The sequence below is a fragment of the Helianthus annuus genome, chromosome 4 (assembly GCF_002127325.2).
Source record: "Helianthus annuus cultivar XRQ/B chromosome 4, HanXRQr2.0-SUNRISE, whole genome shotgun sequence".
Classification (NCBI taxonomy): domain Eukaryota; kingdom Viridiplantae; phylum Streptophyta; class Magnoliopsida; order Asterales; family Asteraceae; genus Helianthus; species Helianthus annuus.
Genome location: NC_035436.2, coordinates 159,611,988 through 159,621,339, shown reverse-complemented (window position 1 = coordinate 159,621,339; position 9,352 = coordinate 159,611,988). Strand labels below are relative to the sequence as shown.

Here is a 9,352-nt window from a genome sequence, read left to right as displayed (position 1 = left end):
CAACGGCCTAATCGTTTTTCTTATTTTTCTGTTTTTCTTAGGATTTTTCTTAATTTTTCAGTTTCTGCAGAGCTCAGCACGGGGCCGTGCCTGGTCGGACACGGGCCGTGCCCAGCATCGTTACTGGTAGTTTTTATTTTACAAGTTATAGAGAGTTGAGCACGGGCCGTGTTAGTGCAGCACGGGGCCGTGTTGAACTCCCCCGTAATAGGGATCCGGAAAAAATTGACTGTAACTGCGACCACGGGGCCGTGTTCAGCTGAGCATGGGGCCGTGGTGAAATTTCTGACCAACAATCTTTTCGTTTTTATCGCAGGACTTGGAACCCAGGCGGCGCACCTGAACTTCCTACGCAGTGCATGAGCTCCAGTTCCAATAAATACAAAAAAGAACCTCTAGACGAACTCATACGTTTTCTAAGAAAAATACTTAAGGCTAAAAACTAAGAGAAAGTTTCGGGGGACCCACTTCCAACGGCGGATCAACGTACTCTAATGGATTACCTACGGCCTACGGTAGGTAATCTCGGCGCCGCTATCAATGCACCGAATGTCGATGCCAACAACTTCGAACTTCGGGCGCATTTGATACAAATGCTCCAAAACTCTGCAACTTTCCACGAGCTTGCGGACGAAGATCCCCATTTACATATTACCAACTTTTTGGAAATATGTGATACTTTTCGGATCAACGGAGCATCCAATGACGCCATCCGACTCCGAATGTTTCCACTTTCACTAAAAGACCGAGCTAAGGCTTGGCTTAACACCCTCCCAGTTGGATCGGTAAACACCTGGGATGAACTAGCCCAAAAGTTTTTGTATAAGTATTTCCCTCCTTCTAAAACGGCTGAATTAATGACTGAAATTAATACATACTCACAAGAGGATGGGGAATCCTTATATGAAACTTGGGAAAGGTTCAAGAAGCTACTAATAAAATGTCCTCATCATGGTCTTGCGGTATGGCAACCAGTATCCACTTTCTATAATGGGTTGTTGCCACACACAAGACAAACACTTGACTCTAGCTCCGGGGGACTTCTAGGTAATCGTCGCCCAAATGAAATTTATAATTAAATTGAGGAAATTGCTCAAAACAATTTTCACTGGCACACTCCCCGAGGCACAAAATATATTGCACCGGGCGCCCATAAGGTTGATGAGAGCACCTCTTTGCAAGCCCAAATCGAGGCCCTCTCTTCAAAAATCAAAAAGTTAGGAATGGCAAAAACAGCCTCGGTTATGGCTTGTGAAGGGTGTGGTGGACCACATGAAAATTGGAGTTGTATGAAAGAAATGGATAATCAAACAGAAACGGTAAACTACATTGATAATAGACCTAGGCCGCCAGGTCCTCCGACGGGTACCTACAACCAAGGATGGCGTAACCACCCTAACCTTGGTTGGAGAGAACCCGGCAATAGTAATAACCAACAAAGTCAAAACCAACGAACAAACTTTCAACAACCAAGCAACGAGTCATAAAATTTCTCTCAACAACAACAAGGGGACGAGAGAGGCTTGTAGATACTATCTCACGCCTCATCTCCGACACCAAAAAGAAAAACTCGGATCGATTTCAACAAATGGAATCGAACTTTAGAAACCAACAAGCTAGTATTCAAAACATTGAAAAACAACTAAATCAACTAGCTCAAAATTTCTACGAGAGACCACAAGGCGCGTTACCTAGCAATACCAAAACCAACCCAAAGGCGCAAGTACATCTCATCACGTTGAGAAACCATACCATAGGTCCCGAGGAGGCTCCGCTACCTCCAACTGAAAAGAGCCCGTCTAACCAAACCACAACTTCACCGACGCCCCAAAAAGAGATGACTCCTCCACCAAATCAAGAGCCTAACAAGAATCCTCCGGTACCTTACCCCGGTCGGTTACTTCGCCAAAAGATCGATGAGCAATTCAAAAAATTCGTAAATCTACTAAAACAATTGCATGTCAATATTCCATTTGTAGATGTCCTAACCCAAATGCCTAAATATTCAAAATTTATGAGGGACTTTCTCACTCACAAAAGGAAAATTGAATCATTGCAATTAGTTAATTTAAGCGAATAATGCTCCGCCTTGCTACTCAACAAACTCCCACAAAAGAAGATCGATCCCGGAAGCTTCACCATCCCTTGTTCGATTGGGGGATCACCCATAGGCAATGCACTAGCCGATCTTGGGGCTAGCATCAACCTCATGCCCGTGTCAATGTTCGACCAACTCAGACTAGGGAAAACAAGCCCTACAAAAATGAGCATACAATCCACAAGGTGTCGCCGAAAATCTATTGTTAAAAGTCGATGACTTTGTCTTCCTGGCCGACTTTGTCATACTAGATATGGAGGAAGATACCGAAGTACCACTCATCTTAGGAATACCATTACTAGCCACGGCCCACGCAGTGGTAGACATGAATGTTGGGACACTAACACTAAGGGTTGGGGACAAGGAGATAGAGTTTGGGGTTGGGAAAAGAGTAGAAGACGACGACCCGGTCAACTACATGAAAGTCATAGACTCAAGCTTGGATGACGCTCTCCGACGGTGCAACATGGGATGCAAAACATCCCACTTGGGTAACATATGACTAACTTTGGGTCTAGCCAAGGACCCTTATAAACGTGGCACACCACGGAGGCATTCCGCGGAACTATCCTTAGCTTTAGTGTAGATTAACTTTTATGTTTTCTAGTTTAGTTTAACTTTTCAGGAATAAAACACACTCGGAATGGTGGAGGATACTAAGGGGAACTTGAACCCACACCCCATGCACAAAAACAGAGCCACCCGACAATTTTTCTACATTACAGCAAGTTCAGCACGGGGCTGTGCTCAGCCCAACACGCCCCGTGACCAATGATCTGCAGAAAATGCTCAGTTCAGGTAACTGGACACGGGGCCGTGTTCATTGAACACACCCCCGTGCCCAGCCTTCTGTTAATTATGATACTGGCAATCTGAACATGGGGCCGTGCCTGGATCAACACGGGCCCGTGTCCAGACGCCCAGTAACATAAAATTTTGTTTTTAACGCCTTTTTGCACATTCAATCAACCTAAAAACTTATTTTTGTGATACATTGAGAACAATGTGTAATTTAAGTGTGGGGGGATGCTAAAACCTTGAATTTTGCAAGTCCTAATAACAAGCCTTACACAAAACTCTATTGGAACCGCTAATCACCCCAATTTTTTTTCAAAAAACTTATCATTTTTTTTACTTATCTTGGTTTAATTTGGGAATAACAAGTTCTAAAAAGGTTATATTTTTACAAATTTACAACCGATAGCGTCGTGATAAAAAGAACAAACATAAGAAAATTATGAAACGGCATGACAAATCTAGTTAAAATTTGATTATATATACTTGATCACATTAAAAACTCATTCCCACAAAAAGTGAGTTTTGAGCCTTTATTGAGCATAAAAGCATCCATCTTTAAATTAAATGCTCATTTTTCGTTTCCTGTGTGAATAACCGCTTGGTTTCTTACGACTCTAGAACTTGCCATGACGATACATTCCCGGTCCTTACCAACTTAAACCCAAGTAAGTAAATGATGGAGGCATTAGGACTAACCCTTTTTCTTTTCTACACCATTATTTTTCATTTTTTTTCACCTATCCAAAATCCCCCTAGTTAACCCCTTTGAGCCTAAACCTTTTCGTTTCTAAACCCACAAAACAAACACCCTTTACCCACCAAAACCCTTTTTATTTTTAACCCTATATTTTAGTAAAAAGCTCGGTTTTCATGTGACATTCCTTATAAAAAATGAAGTCTAGCAATAAACAAACAAGTTCTTCAAAGAAACTTTGTTTGAAAATGTTTCGTTTGAATAAAAGTCACAAAAACAAAAAGTTTTACGATGGCCGACGCTTTTTACGCTTTTCGCCCTTTTTACTAACCACTAACCCAAAACCACCTGTCTTTAACCCAAGCCTAACCCTTCCCCAAGTCCTCTTGATATTTACAAAGATGTATAGTTAAAAAGGAGGAGGATTGATTGCTTGGCAAGCATATGGTAGAAGTAAGTTCCATGCCGGTCTCGAGTGTTTCACAAAAATATATCTTTGGCCGAGTGTTGAGAGATCTCCCGTGAGGTATGTGAACTTGTATATAAATGGAATTTTAAAGAGGCATGTTATGCCCAAATAAGTAATTTCTCTTATGAAATGTTCCAAATAAATCATAACGAATAGAATTGTAAATAACATAAAAATAAAGCCTAATAAAGATCTTGGATTCCCGACACTCAAGACAAGCCCAAAACTTCTCTTCTACCCATTCCATTTGGGAGTGTAAGCCACATTATAAAGAGTTTTGCTTGAGGACAAACAAAGATTCAAGTGTGGGGGTATTTGATGTGTGTAAAATGTAACATATAAATTATAAGCGAATGGCTTGATCCCCTCATATGTAAACTACTAGTAATACACTAACCCGGCTACTTGGGATTGTATCCCTGCTGACTCAAACCACTTAGCCGAGGGTAACGTCACCTTCAAAAGAGGAGCCTGCCACATTACGCATTAATAACTTAATTAATTATCTTTCAATATTCCGACCCTTTAGGATTGTATCATTGCTGACTCAAACTACTGGGTTGAGGGTAACGTCACCTTCAAAAGAGGGGCCTACTACTATAACTAAGATAATCTCTTAAAAAGTGCAAAAGTGCGGAAATCATTAAAGGTTACACTAAAGGCGAGTCAGATCCAAGTGATTCATCTTGTCTATCTGTTTTTATTTTTATTTTTATTTTCAGCATTTTTTAGTTTTTACTTTTCATATTTAAAACTTTTTCTAAACTTTTGATTTGATTAGACATTGAGAATAAACCGGTATTAAAAGCTCTTGTGTCCTTGGACGACCTCGGTTTCTTACCAACGCTATACTACGCTCACGATGGGTACACTTACCAAATTGTGTGTTTAGTGTTAGTAAAATATCGTGTTTTATAAATTTAAAACATGACTAAAGTGTTAAAAAGGGCTTAAAATATAACTAAAATCCTATCACACACTACGCACATCAATATACAGTAGTTAATATATAATCAGACCAGAAACGAAGCGGAAGACTACTCTGAAACTAAAAAGAACTTGCCATGTTTAAAAGGTGTCGATGTTTTCTCTCAACCACACCATTCTGCTATGGTGTGCAAGAGCATGATGTCTAATGTAATATACCATTTGTTTTACAAAAAAAAAAAAAAAAATACTCATTTTGTTATTAACAAACTCAGTTCCGTTATCATTTCTAAAAACTTTAACCCTTTTCTTAAACTGAGTTAGTATTAATTCATAAAAACTTTCTATATTTTCAAACACTTCCATTTTATTTTTTAACAGATAACACCAGATAGTTTTAGAATAATCATCTACATCTGTTAAAAAATATTTGAATCCATCTCTACTAGTGATCTTATACGGACTCCAAACATCTAAGTGTATAATATCACCTGTATGTTTTGTCTTATGATCACTTAATGGAAATGAGCCTCTAACTTGTTTGGACCTATGACATATTTCACAGGGATGACTAACTACATCAGCAACACCCAAATCACCTTTTAAAATGGTCAAGACCTAGTCTGCAGGATGTCCTAACCTACTGTGCCAAAGATTACTACTGTTCAGACTATTAAAACACAAGTTTACAGAATTACCATTTTTATTCACAAAGTACAGACCATTATCTTGTTTACCAGTCACCAGGACTTTCTTTGATTTCGAATCCTGAAGTAAACAAGTATTCTCATTAAACACAACAGTAATTTGACTATCTCTAGACAGTTTATAGACAGACAGAAGATTAAAATCATAGTCAGGAACATAGAAAACATCATTTAAAACAACTACAGTAGCAAGTTTAGTGTTCCCAATTTTAGACACTTTGGCTATGGTTCCATTTGGATGACACACTTATAAATCATATTCAGACACATCAATACTATTAAACAAATCTTTATCTTTCTTAACCATGTGCTGATTATCACAAGAATCAACAATCCAATTGTAATCAAAACCAAAGTTTATTAGACTTGAACAACTAACAAAAATACCAAAAGGATTAAACACACAATTAGACTCACCTCCTATGTTAGAACTTTAAGGATCAGCACTAGTTTTTTCACCAACAAGACTTAAGAGTTAGCAACCTGTTCAGGAGAGAATGGAGACACAGAAGGACCAGATGACACATTTGACTTGTTATTATTTGAAAAGTTTTTCCCAACCTGACCACTAGACCTTTTCTTAAATCCTGGAGGATACACAACCAATTCAAAACATCTATCAATTGTATGACCCAACATATTACAATGAGTACACTTAAGATTAGGTTTGGGTTCTCTAAACATTTTCTTTTTTTGATCAACAGACTGATTAACTTTAGACACAAAAGACATATTTTGACATTTGGTTCCTCCACTAACATTTCTATATGACTTTTCTCTGGAGACAATTGAAAAAGAAACTTTGACTGAAGGAAATGGCTCTCGTGTCAACAAATTTGTTCTTACAGGTTGATAAACATCATCTAAACCCATAAGAAACTGCATTAGTTTTATTAAGTGTAACACCCCTAAAAATATTAAATTATATATGCATGTATACATGTATAATTATTACTATTGAAATAAAATAGTGAGATTTAAAACTAGGAATAATTAACCTAATTAAAAATCTTGTCATAAAAGATGGGGACTCAAAAGATTTTAACCTTTTTATATAAATTTCAAACTTGAGGGACTAACTAGTCATTTTGGATAATGTTTAGTAAACCAGGATAAGTTCAAACACACCTTGTGTGTGTGTTTGTACTGATCGACCAAAACCACAGGGAAACAGAGTTTCCTCATCTCAACCCTAATTTCATTCTATTACATTCAAAAATCAAAGAAGAAATTCAATTAGGATTCAATCCTAAGCTAGAATCTTGATCACTAACCTTAGGAGATCAAAAGGTATGCTAAATTTTGATATATGATGATGTTTTGATTATTCTTAAATTCTCATAATTGAAATTATTAGAGAATTGATTGATGTTATGACTAAATTAGGATGATTATAATCCTAAGAACAAGTCTTAGAGCATTCACATCCATTCCATCAATTTTTCACCCTAAATTACACTAAAAACACTACATCTTCTCTCTCCTGTTCAATTAAATAATATTTTTATACCTTTATCATTACCTTTTCTCTCTCATCCACTCACAATCACTTTCAAAATATATTAAAAAATTATAGGGGGTGAACAGTGTCCCCTCAAATATACAGATGAAGAGTAACATTTTCTCTCTCCTTTACTCACAACCACTTTTTATATTATAAAACCTCCACTCACGGATTTTAGTGGGTTGGATGTGAATGCTCTTAGAGAAGAATTTTGTAGTTTCATGTCATAATTTATTGAATTCAATGTTATCCTATGTGTGATTATAATGGGTTTGTGAATAGAATGAAGAACTCTTCACTAGAATTGTAAGGATGATTTAGTGTTACTTGAATGTTTGGAAGTAAGTTTAAGTGTGGTTATGGTATTCTTAATATATGAGTCGAAATACTATGCTTAAACATGGTTAAAGTTGTTAATTATGAACATGATAGTGTTAGGATACTAATTATGCACACAAGATGTTTGATAAAATGCTTGAATGATCTTGAAATAAGTGAGAATTATGAAATAATCACTTATTTGACTAGTTAAAAACATTTGAAGTTGAATATAGAAATATGGATTCTAAGCGATATTTCTGAATTGGATTTTATAGGCAATTTGGGTGGATCGTCTAGTAACCAAGGCGGAGCGGATAATCGGTTGAAAGGAAAGCTTTAAAGGTACGTGGCTATACGCTGCGTAGAAATTGTTAGTTATTTACTTTAAATTTTATTGAATGATAAAAGTATTGTGATGAATTTCGGAAATTGTCAAAACGGTGGATTCTGTATAGACAAACCGAATAATTTAAATCAGAAGTTAGAGTTATGATTCTATAATAAAAGTGATGGATTTCACTAGAATAGTCAAATGGGTCAATTGGACTTAATTGGTGATTGTTTGGTAACATAAAGCGACGAATGTCATTAAGGAAACCAAACGGGTCAAAACAACCAAAGTAATGAACTTTGGTAAAATGAAGCGATGAATTTCGCTAAGAAAGCTAAACGTGTCAATATGATGTTTTGATGTAATCCGGAAAGATTACATGAATAAAGACGTCGAAATGATACCGAATTTAACCATATCCATATAAGTAAGGTTACATAAATTGCATGTTTAATGCACCGTTATGTTAGGCATGTTATATATGTTAGTTGTGTAGAAGTTTGGAAGTTAAAAACTAAGTTTATGGTTCATGTTAGTGAACAGGTCATAAGCTGAGGGCGTAAACTCAAGAAAATTGTTCATTCATATGTTGGATTTTTATTCCATGTTATAGATGACTTGATTACGATCATGTAGAAAGAAACGTGACCCAAATCAGACCAAAAACGAAGAAGTTATGATCGTTTTAGTAAAATTTAGTTGAGCCGGGAATGTGCAGGTTTTTTAAACAATCTATCTGTCGAAACTGCTTGCTCGCGTCACGCGACACATACCGGCAACATCGCCACGGCCCGCGACCCTTGTCGCGTCGCGCGACATCAAACAGACACTCCCGTCAAGGCACGCGACGGGTTTGGTTTGCTGAATTTGTTGCTGTTGTATGTTTTGACCTCATGAACTCATTCAACCAAGTCTTAACTATCATAAACTAACCATTTTGGGTGTTTTTTATTGTAGGTAACTATATTTACTAGACGGATGGCGATCAAGCAAAGGAAAGAACCGAATACACACTTAATTGAAGCTTCTGCGACTAAATCACAACTATTGTTACTAAACTCTTTGGGGTTGTTTTGTTCAACTTTTTAAATATTGAACTAATGCTTTGCAAGTTAAGTATGTAATAGTAACATAAAATGTTCTAAAACTTTGTAAACTTGGTTTAAAGGTTATGGAACTTATGTAAATGTCGTTATATTAATGTTTTTGAAAAACGGCATTTGAATGCACTATATACACTATAGAAATTATTAAAATGTCGAAAGGGCCTTACATTAAGGTAGTAAAATCATTATAATACTTAGTTTCTTGACATGAGCATGAAGGCAATTGAAACATAACATCAAATTGCCTCCACATAGTATTTAGTTTATGATAATATTCTGATACAGAACTCCCACTTTGAGAAATATAGCTAATCTTTTTATACAAACCATACACTACAGAGCCATCAACTTTATCATAAGTTTCTTCCAAATTTGCCCCGACTTCAGAAGCTAACTT

At 36.7% G+C, this 9,352-nt stretch overlaps 1 long non-coding RNA gene and 1 other non-coding gene across 2 annotated transcripts; one reads left to right on the top strand and one right to left on the bottom strand.

Annotated features, from left to right (window-relative positions):
• Positions 1-851: 851 nt before the first annotated feature.
• On the bottom strand, positions 852-958 carry LOC118491792. Its single transcript, XR_004892237.1, has one exon. It is a non-coding gene; the product is annotated as a small nucleolar RNA R71 (small nucleolar RNA).
• A 5,900-nt stretch (positions 959-6,858) lies between these two features.
• LOC110935005 lies at positions 6,859-9,021 on the top strand. The gene is made up of 3 exons (XR_002588792.1): positions 6,859-6,983; positions 7,794-7,860; positions 8,807-9,021. It is a non-coding gene; the product is annotated as an uncharacterized LOC110935005 (long non-coding RNA).
• The last annotated feature ends 331 nt before the right edge of the window (positions 9,022-9,352 follow it).